Source organism: Corylus avellana, chromosome ca2, assembly GCF_901000735.1.
Source record: "Corylus avellana chromosome ca2, CavTom2PMs-1.0".
Classification (NCBI taxonomy): Eukaryota; Viridiplantae; Streptophyta; class Magnoliopsida; order Fagales; family Betulaceae; genus Corylus; species Corylus avellana.
This window is the reverse complement of record NC_081542.1, coordinates 32655122-32675868: the sequence shown is the minus strand read 5'-3', so window position 1 is coordinate 32675868 and position 20747 is coordinate 32655122. Positions and strand designations below refer to the sequence as shown.

At 41.9% G+C, this 20747-nt stretch overlaps 1 pseudogene; it reads right to left on the bottom strand.

Annotated features, from left to right (window-relative positions):
- The window catches only part of LOC132169626 (uncharacterized), a 35388-nt pseudogene extending 20716 nt beyond the window's left edge, over positions 1-14672 (bottom strand).
- Positions 14673-20747: the final 6075 nt, after the last annotated feature.

Genomic DNA, 20747 nt, shown 5'->3' with positions numbered 1-20747 from the left:
GAAATTGTGAAGATAGTGTTTGTTTTATTAAGCCTGTTAATGACTGAGAACCATGATGGTCATGATATTGCATTCTTGGGAACTACATGGTTATAAAATGTTTGTGGGTATCATTCCTGGAAAACCCTCACGAGACTTCACTCGTCCTCTAGGGAACTCCTAGGGGTTTAAAAGGCTTGTTGCATATGCTAAATGCAACCGTACATCCCACGAAAGCTGGATTTATCTTTTTAGTTTTCACTTTATTTTTAGTTTTATATTGCTAAGGGGACTAGCAACATGTAAGTTGGGGGGTATGATAAGTGCTAAATGTTGCACATTCAAGCCCCTTAATTTACATATGTTAATTCCTTAGCATTGTTATTTGTTTGATTTTGTTTTGTTTTTGTGTTTTAGGTCTTATTTGACAAACCATTGAAAATTGGGCTTAAAAGGGCAAACAGCTGAGCATTATGGATTTAGGATCGAGCGCAGCACTCTTGGGATCGAGCGCACCTACGCTCAAGCATCTGCGGCCAGGGATCGAGCACATGCATGCTCTCGTGTGCACAACAGTTAAGCTCGAGCGCACTGCGCTCGAGCGCACAAGACCTCGGATCGAGCGCACTCGGGCTTGTACTACACGGCAGCAATCCTTTTCCAGCGTGGATTTGGTTTTTCAGTCTCCCAATTGGACTGGAAGACTGACTTCCTGTTTTTTTTGGATTTCTAGGGTTTTTAGGGTTTTCCTAATTCCTATAAATAGGGCTCTAAACACTGTAAACAGACACACTGCTATCTAGAGTAAAAATTCAATAAATTGTCTTTGGAGCTTAGAAGATCATGAGTGGCTAAACCCCTTCATGGGGTGTTGATGTAATCCTATCCAAGCACAATGGTTTGATTGTATTTAATTTCTAGATTTTCAATTTATGTATGTTGATTGTATAACTATGAGGATTGCTACAATTGATTTCTGTTCTTCATATTAAATGCAATTGTTCTTAAATTCCAAAATCAATATTTGTGAAATTCTTCTCTTGTCTTAGAAAGTATTTTACTTTTATTGATCTCAAATCATTCTTGTTTTTTGTGATTATGAGAATGATGGTTATACAATGGGTTTAATTGACATATGATCAATAGGATTTGATAGGCCATGCCTAGGGAAGACGGATTGTACTACACCCTAGTTTAGTGTAATTTAGGTAGACAATCCGTGCCAACCGAAGATGGGTTACGCTTATTTATTGATTGTATGTATCATGTTAAAGAATTTGATAATTTATACTTAGGGAAGACGGCTCGTACCGCATCTTAGTGGTTAGATGGACAATCCGTGCCAACCGAAGATAGATTATGCTTATTCTTTAATAAAGTAGTTTCTTGTTTATTTATAACACATGCATAGAATGAATTTCTAGGATTAATTATGATTAACCTTTGTCGTGCGGATAGAGGTGAAGTCAATACCCTACACTCTCTTTTATTTTAAATCTCTTTTATTTTCATGCACTTTGAGTTTTAAAGAAAATCAAAACAATTCTCTTTTTAATTAAGTTAATTTTAATCTTTCGAATTTAGATAATAAAACCCCTACAGTTCTTGAGGTTCGACACCCTCAATATAGTCCTATCCTACAGGATTCGTACTATTGCGAGTGGTTATTTTATTATTGATATTTTTGGACACAAAAATACCACATCAGTGATTCGAGTTCGTTTGCCCTAGGCCGAACAAAATGGTCAGATGCGAAGCAAAATTGTTTGGCCCGAAAATTTACGAGCTTGCGCTGAACTTCGAGGCAATCATGTCGGCGGGTGCCACGAAGTGATTAGAGTTCGTTTGTCCTCCCATCTTCACTAACGAACGATAACTTTTCCTGACAATTTACGAGAGCCCCGATCCCGCTAGAACGACTCGAATTTCTTCGTGCCACCCCCCAACATGATCGCCTCGAAGCACTGAACACGCTCGTAAAATTTCGGGCAAATCGGATGAGGTTGTACTTTCACAACTAGGACCGAAGCCTTAGGCCGAACAAAATGGTCAGATGCGAACCGAAATTGTTTGGTCGGAAAATTTATGAGCTTGTGCAGAACTTCGAGGCAATCATGTCCGCGGGTGCTATGAAGTGGTTCGAGTTTGATGCCCCCCGATCTTCACTAACGAATGTTAAGTTTTTCTAAAAGTTTACAAGAGCCCCGATCCCCGTCAAAACGACTCGAATTTCTTCGTGCCACCCCCGACATGATCGCCTCGAAGCACTAAACATGCTCGAAAAATTTCAGGCAACTCGGACGAGGTTGTACTTTCACTACTAGGACTGAAGTCCTAGGCCGAACAAAATGGTTAGATGCAAAGCGAAATTGTTTGGCCCGAAAATTTACGAGCTTGTGTAGAACTTCGAGGCAATCATGTCTACGGGTGCCGCGAAGTGATTCAAGTTTGTTTGCCCCCCGATCTTCATTGATGAACGTTAACTTTTTCTGAAAGTTTAAAAGAGCCCCGATCCCGGCCGAAACGACTTGAATTTCTTCGTGCCACCCCCGACATGATTGCCTCAAATCACTGAACATGCTCGTAAAATTTCGGGCAAATCGAACGAGGTGGAACTTTCACAATTAGGACCGAAGCCCTAGGTGGAACAAAATGGTATGATACGAAGCGAAATTGTTTGGCTCGAAAATTTACGAGCTTGTGCAGAACTTCGAGGCAATCATGTCGGCGGTTGCCAAGAAGCGATTCGAGTTCATTTGCTCCCCGATCTTCACTGACGAACGATAACTTTTTCTGAAAGATTACAAGAGCACCAATCCTTGCCGGAACGACTCAAATTTGTTCGTGCCACCCGCCGACATGATCGCCTTGAAGCACTGAACACGCTCATAAAATTTTGGGCAAATCGGATGAGGTTGGACTTTCACAAATTGCACCGAAGCCCTAGGCTGAACAAAATGGTCAGATGCAAAGCGAAATTGTTTGGCCCGAAAATTGACAAGCTTGTGCAGAACTTCGAGGCAATCATCTACGTGGGTGCCACAAAGTGATTCGAGTTCGTTTCGCCCCCGATCTTCACTGAGAAACATTAACTTTTTTTGAAAGTTTACAACAGCCCCGATCCTAGCCGTAACAACTCGAATTTCTTCGTGCCACCCCCTGACATGATTTCCTCGAAGCATTGAACGTGCTCATAAAATTTCAGGCAAATCGGACGAGGTTGTACATTCACAACTAGGACCGAAGCCCTACGCCGAACAAAATGGTCAGATGTGAAGCAAAATTGTTTAGCCCGAAAATTTACGAGCTTGTGCTGAACTTCGAGGCAATCATGTCGGCGGGTGCCACGAAGTAATTAGAGTTCGTTTGTCCTCCCACCTTCACTAACGAACGATAACTTTTCCTCACAATTTACGAGAGCCCTGATCCCGCTGGAACGACTCGAATTTCTTCGTGCCACCCGCCGACATGATTGCCTCGAAGAACTTAACATGCTCGTAAAATTTTAGAAAAACCCGATCATGTAGTACTTTCACTACTAGGACCGAAGCCCTAGGCCAAACAATATGGTCAGATGCAGAGCGAAATTGTTTGGCCCAAAAATTTACTAGCTTGTGCAGAACTTCGAGGCAATTATGTTGGCAGTTGCTACGAAGTGATTCGAGTTCGATTGCCGCCCGATCTTCATTAACGAACGTTAACTTTTTCTAAAAGTTTACAAGAGCCCCGAACTCGGCCGGAATGACTCGAATTTATTCGTGCCACCCGCCGGCATGATCGCCTCGAATCACTAAACACGCTCGTAAAAATTTCGGGCAAATCGGACGAGGTTGTACTTTCACAACTAGGACCGAAGCCTTAGGCCAAACAGAATAGTCATATGCGAAGCGAAATTGTTTGGTCCGAAACTTTACGACCTTGTGCAAAACATCGAGGCAATCTTGGCAGCGGGTGTCACGAAGTGATTTGAGTTCGTTTGCCCCCCGATCTTCACCGACGAATAATAACTTTTTCTGAAAGTTTTCAAGAGCCCTGATCCAACTGGAACGACTCGAATTTTCTCGCGCCACCCACCGACATGATCACCTCGAAGCACTGAACACGCTTGTAAAATTTCGGGCAAATCGGACGAGGTTGTACTTTCACAACTAGGACCGAAGCCCTAGACCGAACAAAATGGTCAGATGCAAAGCGAAATTGTTTGGCCCGAAAATTTACGAGCTTGTGCAGAACTTTTTGGCAATCATGTCGGCGGGTGCCGCGAAGTGATCCGAGTTTGTTTGCTCGCAGATCTTCACTAACGAACGTTAACTTTTTTTGAAAGTTTAAAAGAGCCCCGATCCCGGCCGGAATGACTTGACTTTCTTCGTACCACCCCTGACATGATCACCACAAAGTACTGAACATGCTCGTAAAATTTTGGGCAAATTGGATGAGGTGGTACTTTCACAACTAGGACCGAACCCTAGGCCGAACAAAATGGTCAGATGCGAAGCAAAATTGTTTGGCCCAAAAATTTACGAGCTTGTGTAGAACTTCGAGGCAATCATGTCGGCAGTTGCCACCAAGTGATTCAAGTTTGATTGCCGCCCGATCCTCACTGACGAACGTTAACTTTTTCTGAAAGTTTACAAGAGCCCCGAACCTGGCCAAAACGACTCGAATTTCTTTGTGCCAGCCGCCGAGATGATCGCCTCGAAGCACTGAACAAGCTTATAAAATTTCGGGCAAATCAGGCGAGGTTGTACTTTCACAACTAAGACTGAAGCCCAAGGCTGAACAAAATGGTCAGATGCAAAGGAAAATTGTTTGGCCCGAAAATTTACGAGCTTGTGCTGAACTCTGAGGCAATCATGTCAGCGGGTGCCACGAAGTGAGCTGAGTTTGTTTGCCCCCCGATCTTCATTGACGAACATTAACTTTTTTTGAAGGTTTACAAGAGCCCCGATCCTAGCTGTAACGACTCGAATTTCTTCGTGCCACCCCCCGACATGATCACCTCAAAGCACTGAGCACGCTCTTAAAATTTCGGGCAAATCGGACGAGGTTGTACATACACAACTAGGACCGAAGACCTAGGCCGAACAAAATGGTCAGATGCGAAGCAAAATTGTTTGGCCCGAGAATTTACGAGCTTGTGCTGAACTTCGAGGCAATCATGTCGGCGGGTGCCACGGAGTGATTAGAGTTCGTTTGTCCTCCCTATCTACACTAACGAAGGATAACGTTTCCTGATAATTTACGAGAGCCCTGACCCTGCTGGAACGACTCGAATTTCTTCGTGCCACCCGTCGACATGATTGCCTCGTAGAACTTAAAAAGCTTGTAAAATTTCAGAAAAACCCGATCATGTAGTACTTTCACTACTAGGACCGAAGCCGTAGGTTGAACAATATGGTCAGAGAATTTACGAGCTTTGCAGAACTTCGAGGCAATCATGCCGGCAGGTGCCACAAAGTGATTTGAGTTCGTTTGCCCCCCAATCTTCACGGACGAACAATAAATTTTTCTGAAAGTTTTCAAGAGCCCTGATCAGCCCGGAACGTCTCGAATTTCTTCATGCCACCCGCCGACATAATCGCCTCAAAGCACTAAACACGCTCGTAAAATTTCGGGCAAATTGCAAGAGGTTGTACTTTCACTACTAGGACTAAAGCCCTAGGCCTAACAAAATGGTCAGATGCAAAGCAAAATTGTTTGGCCCGAAAATTTATGAGCTTGTGTAAAACTTTGAGGCAATCATGTCGGCGGGTACCACAAAGTGATTAGAGTTTGTTTACCCCCCGATCTTCACTAACAAACGATAATTTTTCCCGACAGTTTACGAGAGCCCTGATCTCACTGGAACGACTCGAATTTCTTTGCGCCACCCATCAACATGATAGCCTCGAAGAACTGAACATGCCCGTAAAATTTTAGAAAAACCAATTCATGTTGTACTTTCACTACTAGTACCGAAGCCCTCGGACGAACAAAATGAACAGATGCGAAGCGAAATTGTTTGGTCCGAAAATTTACGAGCTTGTGCAAAACTTCGAGGCAATCATGGCGGTGGGTGCCACGAAGTGATTCGAGTTTGTTTGCCCCCCGATCTTCACTGACGAATAATAACTTTTTCTGAAAGTTTTCAAAAGCCCTGATCCAACCGGAACGACTCGAATTTCTTCGTGGCACCCATCGACATGATCGCCTCGAAGCACTGAACACGCTCGTAAAATTTTGGACAAATCAGATGGGGTTGTACTTTCATGACTAGGACTGAAGCCCTAGGCCGAACAAAATGGTCAAATGCAAAGCGAAATTGTTTGGCCCGAAAATTTACGAGCTTGTGCAAAAATTCGAGGCAATCATGTCGGCGGGTGCCACGAACTGATTAGAGTTCGTTTGCCCCCCATCTTCACTAACAAACGATAACTTTTCCTGACAGCTTACGAGAACCCTGATCCCGTTGGAACGACTCGAATTTCTTTGTGCCACCCATCGACATGATTGCCTCGAAGGACTTAACACGCTTGTAAAATTTTAGAAAAACCCGATCATGTAGTACTTTCACTACGAGGACCAAGCCGTAGGCTGAACAATATGGTCAGATGTGAAGTGAAATTGTTTGGTCAGAGAATTTACGAGCTTGTGCAAAACTTCGAGGCAATCATGGCGACGGTTGCCACAAAGTGATTCGAGTTCGTTTGCCCCCAGATCTTCACTGACGTACAATAACTTTTTCTGAAAGTTTTCAAGAGCCCTGATCAGCCCAGAACGTCTCGAATTTCTTCATGCCACCCGCCGACATGATCGCCTCAAAGCACTGAACACGCTCGTAAAATTTTGGGCAAATTGGAAGAGGTTGTACTTTCACTACTAGGACTGAAGCCCTAGGACGAACAAAATGGTCAGATGCAAAGCAAAATTGTTTGGCCCGAAAATTTACGTGCTTGTGCAAAACTTTGAGGCAATCATGTCGGCGGGTGCCACGAAGTGATTAGAGTTCGTTTGCCCCCCCCATCTTCACTAACGAACGATAACTTTTCCGAACAGTTTACGAGAGCCCTGATCCCGCTGGAATGACTCGAATTTCTTTGTGCCACGCATCGACATGATTGCCTTGAAGAACTGCACACGCACGGAAGATTTTAGAAAAACCAATTCATGTTGTACTTTAACTACTAGTACTGAATCCCTCGGACGAACAAAATGGACAGATGCGAAGTGAAATTGTTTGGTCCGAAAATTTACGAGCTTGTGCAAAACTTCGAGGCAATCATGGCGGCGGGTGCCACGAAGTGATTCGAGTTCGTTTGCCCCCCGATCTTCACTGACGAATAATAACTTTTTCTGAAAGTTTTAAAGAGCCCTAATCCAACCGGAACAACTCGAATTTCTTCGCAGCACCCACCGACATGATCGCCTCGAAGCACTGAATACGCTCGTAAAATTTTGGACAAATCGGACGAGGTTGTAATTTCACGACTAGGACTGAAGCCCTAGGCCGAATGATGCGAACCTCAATCGACGTGGTTTTGAGACCCAACAACAATATTGGAATACTGAGCCAAGAAAGCTAAAATTCATATTTTTTTTTTGATAGAAAACGTTGACCCAACGTTTATAAATGAAACGTGAACCAAAGGTATGAAGTAACAATCATCGACCCAACGTTTATAAATGAAACGCGAACTGAAGGTATAAAGGTTTGAACGCCACAAGGAAGAATCCCTGATAAGTTCACAAGTTCTTTGAAGAACCAAAAGAGGACACAAGCCTCACATTTTTCTAATTTTCATTCATGATCTTCTCATTACAATGGGTGCATGCTATTTATAGAACATGGCTGAAAATAAGACTACATGCCTGCTATGGAAAGGAAATTAAATTGGTTCCAACATTAGAAAGTAAATAAAGTAAAAAAGGACTAACTAATAAAAGCCTAAAATTAAGGTTGATTTGGTCTGAAATCAGCAACTCTTCCATGCCAAAAATAGTCTGAGATTGGCAATTAAATCACGCCTAAGGAAGGTCTTGAAATAGGCAAGTCAATCAACCAATTAATTGGCATGTAATTTGGCAAGTCAATCATCGAATTAATTGGTATATAATTGGAATGTCAATCAGCCATAATCAACCATTAATCCATGCCATTGCTAAGGAAATTATGCGCAATCAACTCCATCAATAGCTTGGATCAAATTTATTACACCTTCATCTCCCTTTGAGCCAAGCTTGGAATGCCCCATTTTAGAACTAGCCCAAATCTCTTAAATCAGCCCATTAAGTGCTTCTTTGATCTTCTTGGATCTTGCTCTAGTAATAGGCCCAACTGGAACATGCAATGGATCCTTTAATGGTGCTTGTTGATTCTCATCATTCCCCCTCTCTTTAAAGGATTCGTCCTCGAATCATCAGCTACATCAAAAGGAAGAGGACAATTGTTTTGTTTTGTTTTGTTTTTTTTTTTCTTTGACGTCTCCTTTTTTTTTCTTTTTTTCTTTTTTTTTATTTCTTTTCTTTGCTGACGTCTCCTTTTTTCTTTTTCTTTGTTTTTTTTTGAACTTGGTACACAACGCAAAAAAACAAGGAATAATGAACAGAAACAGAACAAGATAGGATGATAACAATAAACAAAAGATAAAAAGGATAGTAAACCTGATTTTAGAGCCTGTGCTCTGATACCAAATGATGCGAACCTCAATCGGCGCACTTTTGAGACCTAACAACAATATTGGAATACTGACCCAAGAAAGCTAAAATTCAGATTTTTTTTGGATAGAAAACCTTGACCCAACGTTTATAAATGAAACGTGAACCAAAGGTATGAAGTAACAACCATCGACTCAACGTTTATAAATGAAATGCGAACCGAAGGTATAAAGTTTGAACGCCACAAGGAAGAATCCTTGATAAGTTCACAAGTTCTTTGAAGAAACAAAAGAGGATGCAAGCCTCACATTTTTCTAATTTTCATTCATGATCTTCTCATTACAATGGGTGCATGCTATTTATAGAACATGGCTGAAAATAAGACTACCTGCCTGCTATGGAAAGGAAATTAAATTGGTTCCAACATTAGAAAGTAAATAAAGTAAAAAAAGGACTAACTAATAAAAGCCTAAAATTAAGGTTGATTTGGTCTGAAATCAGCAGCTCTTCCATGCCAAAAATAGTCTGAGATTGGCAATTAAATCACGCCTAAGGAAGGTCTTGAAATAGGCAAGTCAATCAACCAATTAATTGGCATGTAATTTGGCAAGTCAATCATCGAATTAATTGGTATATAATTGGAGTGTCAATCAGCCATAATCAACCATTAATCCATGCCATTGGTAAGGAAATTATGTGCAATTAGCTCCATCAATAGCTTGGATCAAATTTATTACGCCTTCATCTCCCTTTTGGCCAAGCTTGGAATGCCCCATTTTAGAACTAGCCCAAATCTCTTGAATCAGCCCATTAAGTGCTTCTTTGATCTTCTTGGATCTTGCTCTAGTAATAGGCCCAATTGGAACATGCAATGGATCCTTTAATGGTGCTTGTTGATTCTCATCACCGAACAAAATTGTCAGATGCAAAGCGAAATTGTTTGGCCCGAAAATTTACGAGCTTGTGCAAAACTTTGAGGCAATCATGGCGGCGGGTGCCACGAAGTGATTCGAGTTCATTTGTCCCCCGATCTTCACTGACGAATAATAACTTTTTATGAAAGTTTTCAAGAGCCCTGATCCAATCGGAACGACTCGAATTTCTTCGCGCCACCCACCGACATGATCGCCTCGAAGCACTGAACACGCTCGTAAAATTTTGGACAAATCGGACGAGGTTATACTTTCACGACTAGGACTGAAGCCCTAGGCCGAAAAAAATGGTCAGATGCAAAGCGAAATTGTTTGGCCCGAAAATTTACGAGCTTGTGCAAAACTTCGAGGCAATCATGTCGGCGGGTGCCACGAAGTGATTAGAGTTCGTTTGCCCCCCATCTTCACTAACAAACGATAACTTTTCCTGACAGCTTACAAGAGCCCTAATCCCACTGGAACGACTCGAATTTCTTTGTGCCACCCATCGACATGATTGCCTCGAAGAACTTAACACGCTTGTAAAATTTTAGAAAAACCCGATCATGTAGTACTTTCACTACGAGGACCAAAGCCGTAGGCCGAACAATATGGTCAGATGCGAAGCGAAATTGTTTGGTCAGAGAATTTACGAGCTTGTACAAAACTTCGAGGCAATCATGGCGGCGGTTGCCACAAAGTAATTCAAGTTCGTTTGCCCCCCGATCTTCACTGACGAACAATAACTTTTTCTGAAAGTTTTCAAGAGCCCTGATCAGCCCAGAACGTCTCGAATTTCTTCATGCCACCCGCCAACATGATCGCCTCGAAGCACTGAACACGCTCATAAAATTTTGGGCAAATTGGAAGAGGTTGTACTTTCACTACTAGGACTGAAGCCCAAGGACGAACAAAATGGTCAGATGCAAAGCGAAATTGTTTGGCCCGAAAATTTACGAGCTTGTGCAAAACTTTGAGGCAATCATGTCGGCGGGTGCCACAAAGTGATTAGAGTTCCTTTGCCCCCCCCATCTTCACTAACGAACGATAACTTTTCCCGACAGTTTACGAGAGCCCTAATCCCGCTGGACCGACTCGAATTTCTTTGTGCCACGCATCGACATGATTGCCTTGAAGAACTGAACACGCACGTAAAATTTTAGAAAAACCAATTCATGTTGTACTTTAACTACTAGTACCGAATCCCTCGGACAAACAAAATGGACAGATGCGAAGTGAAATTGTTTGGTCCAAAAATTTACGAGCTTGTCCAAAACTTCGAGGCGATCATGGCGGCGGGTGCCACGAAGTGATTCGAGTTCGTTTGCCCCCCGATCTTCACTGACGAATAATAACTTTTTCTGAAAGTTTTAAAGAGCCCTAATCCAACCGGAACGACTCGAATTTCTTCGCAGCACCCACCGACATGATCGCGTCGAAGCACTGAACACGCTCGTAAAATTTTGGACAAATCGGACGAGGTTGTAATTTCACGACTAGGACTGAAGCCCGAGGCCGAATGATGCGAACCTCAATCGACGTGCTTTTGAGACCCAACAACAATATTGGAATACTGACCCAAGAAAGCTAAAATTCATATTTTTTTTTGATAGAAAACCTTGACCCAACGTTTATAAAAGAAACGTGAACCAAAGGTATGAAGTAACAACCATCGACCCAACGTTTATAAATGAAACGAAAACCGAAGGTATAAAGTTTGAACGCCACAAGGAAGAATCCTTGATATGTTCACAAGTTCTTTGAAGAACCAAAAGAGGACACAAGCCTCACATTTTTCTAATTTTCATTCATGATCTTCTCATTACAATGGGTGCATGCTATTTATAGAACATGGCTGAAAATAAGACTACATGCCTGCTATGGAAAGGAAATTAAATTGGTTCCAACATTAGAAAGTAAATAAAGTAAAAAAGGACTTGATAAGTGCTAAAATAGTTATATTTTCAGCCCTTAACTTGCATGTTTTAATCCTTTGGTTTTGGTTAATTAGGACATTTTACTGCCTTTTTGTATTTTCTTTGTTTTATAGGCTTTTGGAAGAAAAGAAAGCATTTCTGGAAAAATTCCAAGCTTAAAGGGGCAAATTGGGAAGACCTAGAGGATATGGTTAAGCTTAACCAATCATGGTTAAAGTTTAATCAAATAAAGGAAAGGATTAATTCGGAATTTCTCAATTTGAAGTCAAATCGGATTGGATGCAAAATTGGATTCTGAATACATCTCGGTATGTTGACCATAACTTTCATCTCAGATATCCGATTGAGGTGATTCAAGCGGCATTAGAAAGCTAACTCAAATTACTACAATTCATTGTGAAATAGCATTTTCCCAATTCGGAGCGCCGCAAGGCCAAAATCATGCCGCAAGATAGGACCGCAATTTTGGGCGAATCCTATTCCGATTTGGGCTTAGGTTTTCTTTATCCTAATTGGGCTTGGACTTAAATCTCCGAAATTCCTAGGATTACTAGGGCTTCTAGGGCTCTCCTAAGCCATATAAATAGACCTCTAAGCCTCACAATTGGAGGAGGCCGTTTTAAGCTGAATTACGACGTATTGCCGTGGGGAAGCTTTTGCTTTGTTTTCCATTGTAAGTTTTATTCTTTCGATGATGACAATTCAATTGGTGATTATTTTTGTTATCATGAGAGGCTAAATCTTTCAACTAAGGTTGAAGATGAAGCTTCGTCATTGACAAACTCATGTATTCTCGTATTTTGTTTATACAATTTTGACTTCGAATAAGGATGTTGTAGATTTTCATTCAATTGCTTGATTTATATCTTTTAATTGAATGTGATGAACTATTATGTGTTGGAGTTGGATATTTGATGTGTTTCATCCTTCGGATACATCAAATCATTCGATTGAAATCGGATATCCGTTGTGATTCGTTAACCAAACGGATACATAGGATGATTTAATTTCGAATCGGATATTTGTTGTGATTTGTAAAAATGGGTGGATTCATTGAATGATTTAAACTTGATATTTGTAAAACATCGAATATAGTTTTTCGATTGTAGGAACAAATACGAGAATATAGAGTTAAGATTTGGCGAAGTGAATTCTAAAACCTTAGTGTTCTTTACCATTTTATTTCATTATTTTCTTTAGTTTATGTTTTATTTTGCACGACAAAAATCACAAAATTCGGAACTAGGTTAAAATAGAGTTGGTTTAAATAGAAATTGGTTTACACAACACAAATCCCTGTGGATCGACCTCGCACTTGCACACACGCTATATTGCACACGACTCGTGCACTTGCGAGTACAATTAAATTTGTACATCAAATTTTGGCGCCGTTGCCGGGGATTTGTTTGTTTGTGAAATTGATTTTTATTTGAATTGGTTTTATTTTTCTACTAGTTGTTTTATTTTTGCAATTTTATTTTATTGTATTTGTATTTGTTGTTGTTTCTGCCATTCTGATCTTAAAAAAAAAAAAAAACAGAAAAAAGAAAAAGAAAAAAGGGGTTTGTTGTTTCTGTTTTTCTTGCTGCAGTTTCTGAGAATTTTAGTTTCTGTCAGTACGATCGATCGCACTCCATCTGCGATCGAGCGCACTCGAGCCTTTTCGGTGAGCAGCCTGCGTGCCTGCGCCTGATCCATTCTGCAAGTACGCACGAGCGCACAGCGAACGCACATCTGCGATCGAGTGCATCACCAGAAGCAGCTAAGCACAATTTTTTTGTTGTTGTTTTGAAATTTCTTTTGTATATTGTTGTTGAATAGTTAGTTCTATTTTTTTTGTTTGGTTGTTTGTGTTCTTTCTGTGATTATTCATTGTTGTTTAATCAGTTTATTTGAACACTCGAGATTGGTGTATGCTTGGTCGGAGATCCCTAAACTTAGATTTGACACCTTTAGATCCCGACATTGATAGAACTCTTAGGAGAACTCAGAGAGCACCTGTTGAGAGTGAGGATAGAGGTGAAATGGGAGACCAACAAGATAACATAGAGGAACCTAGGGTTGAGCATGAGGATGCTAGAGCTGGAAATCCCGAGCAAGCTAGAGCTTGGAATGTGGACTTCACTACGTCACTTAGGGAGTTGTTCGCACCTGTGGACTTCACTACATCCCATTCATGTATAGTGTTGCCACCAACCAATGCTACTCATTTTGATTTCAAAACCTCATGTCATCCAACTCCTACCATCGTTCCATGGTCTAGAACTTGAAAATCCTTATAGTCATGTAAAGAAATTCAAGGACATATGCGCCACTTTCAAATTTCAAAATTTCTCCGAAGAGTCTGTTCATCTCAGACTATTTCCTTTCTCTCTACAAGACAAAGCTAGGGCATGGTTGGACTCCAACACGCCCGGATCCATTACATCTTGGGAAAGCTTGTTAAGCAAGTTCTATAACAAGTATTTCCCAATGTCAAAGGTCAATGAATGCAGAAAGGAAATAAGCTCATTCACTCAAGAGGAGGATGAGAAATTTTCAGAGTGTTGGGAAAGGTTTAAGGAGTTGTTGATAAGATGCCCCCCACATGGATATGAGAAGTGGAGACTCGTTCAATTTTTCTACCAAGGATTGACCCAATCCAACCATAGTATGATCGAGTCAATGAATGGGGGAGCATTCTTAAGTTTGACAGGGGATGCAGCATATAAGGCATTAGACAAGTTGTCCGACAGCTCACAGCAGTGGGATTTTTCAAGTTGTCGGGATAAATCTGCCCGTATTCCCAAGAAAGGTGGCATCTATGAGGTTAAGGAGGACACTGATTTGAGGATAAAGATAGATGCTCTGACCAAGAAGGTTGAAGCCCTTGCAGTGGGTCAATCCGTAAATGCCGCCAACACTTTCAATGTTGATGGCTGTTCAATCTGTGCTAATCCTATGCACTTAGCACAGAATTGTCCATTTTCACCGGCTTTTGCCGAGTGCGCCATGGAACAAGTGAATGCCTTTAATGACTTTAGGAAGCAAGCAAGCGGACCATACTCAGAGACATACAATCCAGGGTGGCGGAACCACCCTAATTTCTCATGGAAGCAGAGCCAACCAATGAATCAAGGATTTCCCTCACAGAATCATGGTCGTTCAACTCAACCAGTGCAACATCCTGCATCTTCGTCACAATCATCGCTGGAGGAAACGATGAAGGCATTCATACAATCGAATAGCCAGACCATACAAGAGCTCAAAAACTCTACCATGGCAAATACCCAAGCAATAGATGAAGTAAAGAATGCCACCATGGTTAACACCCAAGCAATTGCGAAGATGGAGAGTCAGATTGGACAGATAGCCAATCACTTGGGTGAGAGAGAAAAAGGGAAATTGCCCAGTCAGCCCGTGCCCAACCCAAAAGGTCAATATATGGTTGGGAATTCCTCAAATCCTGCACACGGACAAGAACATGTGCAAGCAATTGTCACTCTGAGGTCAGGAAGACAAGTGGACAATCAGGTGGCTGAGAAAGAAGAAGACCCTGCAGGGCAAGAAAAGGAAAAGAGTGGCAACAAAGAGAAGAGAGATGCCGAGCCATCTACAGCCACACCCATTATTGAGGACCCTCCTAGGTCATTTATGCCGAAAGCACCTTACCCTGAAAGGTTGCAAGCCCCCAAGAAAGGAGGGAAGTTTGAGGACATTCTAGAAGTGTTCAAGCAAGTCCAAATCAATATTCCATTTTTGGACGCCATCCAACAAGTGCCTTCTTATGCGAAGTTCTTGAAGGATTTGATCACAGTTAAGAGAAGAACAAATGTCCCAAAGAAAGCATTTCTGACCGAGCAAGTTAGCTCCATCCTTCAGTGCAAGTTGCCCATTAAGTATAAGGACCCTGGGTGTCCTACCATCTCTTGCACGATAGGAGTCAGTCGAATTGAGAAGGCTCTTTTAGATCTTGGGGCGAGCGTGAATCTCCTACCCTATTCAGTTTACCTACAATTAGGGTTAGGGGAACTGAAGCCCACGTCCATGACACTTCAATTGGCTGATAGGTCAGTTAAGATACCACGGGGAATCATTGAGGATGTTTTGATCAAGGTGGATAAGTTTTACTTCCCCGTGGACTTCATTGTGCTAGACACAGAGCCGGTCAAGAATGTTGGCATTCAAATACCGGTGATTCTAGGGCGACCATTCTTAGCTACGGCTAACGCCCTGATTAATTGTAGGACAGGGGTGATGAAGATTTCCTTCGGAAATATGACAGTGGAGCTGAATATCTTTGATATCAGCAAACAACCATTGGAGTATGATGAAGTGAGAAATGTATGCTTGATAGAGGAGATTATGGAAGAGACAGTGAATGAATCAAGCATAGAAGACCCCTTGGAGGCATGCTTTGCTCAGTTCGGAGAGGATTTAGATTTGGACAAGTTGCTTGAGCAAGCAGATGCAATTTTGGAGACTGCTCCTCTGGTGAGCAGTGAGACGGAGGAGACAACAACACTTGATCCCCCAAAGAAGGAACTTAAGCCTCTACCGGATAACCTTAAGTATAAGTTCCTAGGTCCAGCAGATTCTTTGCCTGTGATTATAGCTTCGGATTTGGTTGATGCTCAAGAGGAAAAATTGCTAGAGGTGTTAAGACAGCACAAGGAAGCTATCGGTTGGACCATTGAGGATATCAAGGGGATCAGTCCCTCGGTGGTGATGCACAAGATACATTTAGAGGAGAATGCCAAGCCATCGAGGGAGCCACAGAGAAGGTTAAACCCAACTATGCAAGAGGTTGTGAGGGCTGAAGTGATTAAGTTGTTGGATGCAGGGATCATTTATCCAATCTCGGATAGCAAGTGGGTAAGCCCAATTCATGTTGTGCCAAAGCGGGCTGGATTGACGGTAGTAAAGAACAAGGATGATGAGTTGGTCCCAACTCGTATTCAGTCCGGATGGAGAGTTTGCATAGACTACCGCAAGCTAAATGCCGCCACAAGGAAGGATCATTTTCCACTCCCATTCATTGATCAGATGGTGGAACGTTTGGCTGGGCACGCATACTATTGCTTCTTGGATGGTTATTCTGGTTATAACCAGGTCCCTGTGGACCCCGAAGATCAGGAGAAGATGACATTTACCTGTCCTTTTGGGACTTTCGCCTACTGTCGCATGCCCTTTGGGTTATGCAACGCACCCGCTATTTTTCAGCGGTGCATGATTAGTATTTTTTCTGACATGGTAGAGCGTTTCTTAGAGATTTTCATGGACGATTTCTCTGTCTTTGGTTCATCCTTTGATGAGTGTTTGCACCGCCTGACTTTGGTATTAGTACGATGCAAGGAGAAGAACCTGGTGCTCAATTGGGAGAAGTGCCATTTTATGGTCAAGCAAGGTATAGTATTGGGGCACATCATATCTCAGAGGGGGATTGAGGTTGATAAAGCGAAGGTGGATTTGATTTCCAAACTTCCACCCCCACGTACAGTGAAGGAGGTTCGCTCTTTTCTGGGCCATGCAGGATTCTACAGGCGGTTTATCCAAGACTTTAGCAAGATTGCCAGGCCTTTGTGCAAGTTGTTGGTGAAGGATGCCCCATTTGTATTTGATGAGGATTGCCAGAGAGCATTTTGGGACCTTAAGAGCATTCTGACGTCCACACCCATTATTCAGCCACCCAATTGGGGTGTACCTTGAGATCATGTGTGACGCATCGGATTATGCCGTTGGAGCTGTTTTGGGGCAGCGTATTGATAGACTCCCCCATGTCATTTACTATGCGAGCAGGACTCTGAACGATGCACAAGTCAACTACTCCACCACGGAGAAGGAGTTGTTGGCAGTCGTTTTTGCGCTAGACAAGTTCAGATCCTATTTGCTAGGATCTAAAGTCATCATCTTTTCGGATCACGCAGCATCGAAGTATCTTTTTTCTAAAAAAGATGCTAAATCTCGTCTGATCCGATGGATTTTGCTACTTCAGGAGTTTGACATAGAAATTCGGGACAAGAAGGGTTCCGAAAATGTGGTGGCGGATCATTTGTCTAGATTGACTGTGGATTACACTGAGGACGCCAGCCCCATTTCGGAGACTTTCCCTGATGAGCAATTGATGCACATTGCTCATGAGCCCGCACCATGGTTTGCTGACATAGTGAACTATCTTGTCACCGGCCAACTGCCTCAGCAGTGGGGGCGACAAGATAGGTCCAAATTTTTGTCCGTGGTGAAACATTTTTTCTGGGACGATCCTTACCTGTTCAAGTATTGTCCCGATCAGATCATTAGGAGGTGTATACCTGAGCATGACCAATCCAATGTCATCTCCTTTTGTCATGATCATGCTTGTGGAGGCCATTTCAGTGCTAAGAAGACCGCTGCCAAGATTTTGCAGTGTGGATTCTATTGGCCTACCCTTTTCAGAGACGCCCACGCTTATTGTATATCTTGTGAGCGTTGTCAGAAGCTAGGGAGTATCTCTAGAAGGAATATGATGCCCCTCAGTCCCATTTTGATTGTTGAGATTTTTGACGTATGGGGCATCGATTTCATGGGACCTTTCCCGAACTCCTTTGGCTATCTGTACATCTTGGTTGCTGTGGACTATGTGTCCAAATGGGTGGAGGCGGTTGCATGCAAGACCAATGACCACAGAGTTGTGGTCCAGTTTTTGAGAGACACTATCTTTGCTCGTTTTGGTACGCCTCGAGCAATTATAAGTGATGGAGGTAAGCATTTTTGCAATCGGATTTTTGAGCAGTTGATGAAGAAGTATTTCATCACACATAAGGTTGCCACCCCGTATCACCCACAGACGAGTGGACAGGTTGAAGTTTCCAATCGCGAGATCAAGCATATTTTGGAAAAGACGGTAAACCCCAATCGAAAAGATTGGTCTATGCGATTGAGTGACGCACTGTGGGCATATAGGACAGCTTTCAAGACCCCGATTGGGATGTCACCCTATCGGCTTGTGTACGGGAAGGCATGTCATCTTCCCGTGGAGTTGGAGCATAGAGCATATTGGGCCATCAAGCAGCTGAACTTCAATCTTTTGAAGGCTGGCTCACAAAGGAAGCTCCAACTCAATGAATTAGAGGAGCTGAGGAATGATGCTTATGAGTCTGCACGGTTGTACAAGGCACAGATGAAGAAGGCTCATGACCAGAGCATTTTGAGACGATCTTTTGAGCCTGGTGAGAAAGTCCTTCTTTACAATTCACGCTGCATCTTTTTCCAGGCAAGTTGAAATCTCGGTGGACAGGCCCATTTATCATTCGGACAGTTTTTCCTCATGGGGCCATCGAGATTAAGGATCCTCAGAATGGTAACACCTTCAAGGTAAATGGACAGAGATTAAAACCATTCTTAGAGTTGAGGAGTAAGGAGATTGAGACGACATTGTTGGAGGATCCGAGTTATTCTGAGTGATTGTCGTCTTTTGTGGAGAGTCTGGCTGAAGACTTAAAACTTAGCGCTTGTGGGAGGCAACCCTCATTCTTTCCCTTATCATTTTATCTTGTTTGTTTGTTTCTGTTGTGTTTTTCAGGGCAAGTGTCTGCCATTCAAGTTTGGGGGAGCATTCTCCTATGTTACACCCGACTTGCGCCGCGCACCTGGTATTGTATCTCTGGACCCATTGGGGACAATGTGTCATTTTAGTTTGGGGGTGGGGTAGACATTTCTCTGTCTTTTTCCTTAATTATTCGTGTTGTTTTGTTATATATATATAATAAAAAATAAAAAATAAAAAAAATCTGCTATGTTATTGATTAAGCAAGGATAACACCTATTCTGTGGTTTGCATGTCATTGGTCTGTTTAGCATTTTGAACACAGCATGTCAGTAGGAATCTGAGTCTTTTGACTCATTGTTGGATTAGAGAGATTTCACATGTTCGAGTTTATCACCACGAGCACACTAGCACAGAATCGGTGAGGTATAAGATTTGACTTGATTAGGGTATATTTTGAGATAGGTAGGATGAAGTGTGATGAAACCATGGCTTGAAAAAAAAAAAAAAAATCAAATCAGTTTGAGCTTCTCATTGAGTAACCGGACCTCATGCCTCACAAAGCATTGAGTGTTCGTGTAAAAAGATGAGAAACCTAACTTGGTTGGTTGTATGGCTAGTTTGGCTTCGTAGCCTAGTTGACTTGAGTAATTAAGCCCTTAGGGATGTTTCTACATCCAGTGCCCTAAAACCATTTGGTTTGGGAGTCTTTGGCCCAACACTCGTTACATGGGTCAATTAGAAAGCTTAAGGAAGCTACGCATTGCACAGCCTATACAAAAAAAAAAAAAAAAAAAAAATTAAGCCTTGGTTGTTTCATCTGAGCAAATTCCTATCACATCTAAAGTACACCCAAGTTTGAGAATAAATTGAAGCCTCCGGCTTTTATGTTAGTCTCACATTGCACTTATTGGAACATGTGTTGTCTCAAATTTCCATCTTTGAGTTGAATGATTTGTGCTTATCTTGATGATGTGATTGTGGTGTTCATTATGATAAACCTACTCATGATATTAAAAACCATGTGTTTGTGTGGAAGTCCTTGTTTATGAAATAACATAGTGCATAAATGTTTGTGGGTATCATTCCTGTTAAACCCTCACGAGACTTCACTCGTCCTCTAGGGATACCTAGGGGTTTAAAAGGCTTGTTGCATACGCTAAATGCAATCGTATATCCCACGAAAAATGGATTTATCTTTTGTTTTCTGTTTTTCCATTCTTGTTTTTAGTTTTGTATTGCTAAGGGACTAGCAATATGTAAGTTTGGGGGTGTGATAAGTGCTAAAATATTTATATTTTCAGCCCTTAACTTGCATGTTTTAATCCTTTGGTTTTGGTTAATTAGGACATTTTACTGCCTTTTGGTATTTTCTTTGTTTTATAGGCTTTTGGAAGAAAAGAAAGCATTTCTGGAAAAATTCCAAGCTTAAAGGGGCAAATTGGGAAGACCTAGAGGATATGGTTAAGCTTAACCAATCATGGTTAAAGTTTAATCAAATAAAGGAAAAGATTAATTCGGAATTTCTCAATTTGAAGTCAAATCGGATTGGATGCAAAATTGGATTCTGAATACGTCTTGGTATTTTGACCATAACTTTCATCTCAGATATCCGATTAAGGTGATTCAAGCGGCATTGGAAAGCTAACTCAAACTACTATAATTCATTGTGAAATATCATTTTCCCAATTCGGAGCGTCGCAAGGCCAAAATCACGCCGCAAGATAGGACCGCAATTCTGGGCGAATCCTATTCCGATTTGGGCTTAGGTTTTCTTTATCC